Genomic DNA, 1,405 nt, shown 5'->3' with positions numbered 1-1,405 from the left:
GGTATCATCCATGAAAAAACAAATGGTCATTATATAGACAGAAAAGAAAGAATAAACCAAAATTAATATCCGTAGAGACTCTCAAAATTGCAATAGAATGTCGAGAAGAAAAACAAAGGGAATAAATACTGAAGTATTCAAGCCTCAAATTGGAATACTGAGAGACACTATGGGCAAAATCTTGAAGGACCCAGGAAACCTTAAAAGAAAATGGGTGGGAGGGTGAGGGAAATTTGAAGAATCTGTTCTGGGAAACAATGTATTCTAATTTTGTAAATAAACAAGAATAATAAAAAATAAGATGGAGGGAATACACAGGGTCACTGTGACAAAAAGAATTGGTTAATACTGAAATACTTCAGTATTTAGAGCTAATTGTGATGAAGGAAGATGTTCAAGCTGGATTGAAGGTATTGCCAAGAAAATAAGGCCACAGGAAGTGATGGGCTGCCAATTCACATGTTTTAACTAACAGATACAGCCCTGGACGTGTTCACCAGTCTGTGCCAGGAAATATGGAAGACAGCTCTCTGACCAAGTGACTGGAAGAAATCCATATTTGTTTCCATTCCCAAAAGAGGTGACCCAAAGAGAATGTAGAATTTATCAAATAATATCATTACTATCACATGCAAGCAAAATATTGCTGAAGATCATCCAAAAACTGCTAGAACAGTACATTGACAGAGAGCTATCAGAAGTTCAACCTGTTTTTGAAAAGTACATGGCCTCTACCAATATCTTCAGGGATATTATTGCTGATGCCAGATAGATCTTGACTGGAAGTGGAGAATACCAGAAGAATGTTTATTTATGCTTTATTTACTACAAAAAAGCATTTGACTGTGTAGACCATAACAAACAATGGTTAAAAATGAGAAGCATGGGAATCCTAGAACATCTAATCATTATTCACTAGGAAAACAAATCAAAACCACTTTAAATGTATGAGAATAATTTAAATTTAAAGAAATGGAAAATAAAAATGTTGGCATGCATGTAGAAAAACTGTGACCCTTGCACTGATAGGATTGAAAAAGGGTGTTGAAAAGTGTGTTGCCCTTCAAAACGTTAAGCATAGAGTTATTAAATACAGCAATTCCATTCTTAGGTATTTACTTAAAAGAATTGAAAACAAAAAGTTGTAAAAAATTGTTGTTTGTTATTTTTTTAAAAGCTTATATTTTTTATTAATACTTTAATGAAAGTTTATAGAAAACTTAGATTTCCATTCATTAATTGTTGCACATTTTCCTCCCAATTCCTCCCCAAGTTTGCTTTTTCTTTAAAAAGACTCTTTCACTGTTGCACACTTTCCTCCCTCTCCCCAACCTTCAGTTCACTTTACTATGCATCTGCTTTTCTGGACTGTTGTCATACAAATTATATTCAAATATTTTTTATA

The sequence above is a fragment of the Elephantulus edwardii genome, unplaced genomic scaffold (genome assembly GCF_000299155.1).
Source record: "Elephantulus edwardii isolate Elephantulus edwardi_28Jun2011 unplaced genomic scaffold, EleEdw1.0 scaffold00249, whole genome shotgun sequence".
Taxonomy (NCBI): domain Eukaryota; kingdom Metazoa; phylum Chordata; class Mammalia; order Macroscelidea; family Macroscelididae; genus Elephantulus; species Elephantulus edwardii.
This window is presented reverse-complemented; position numbering follows the sequence as displayed.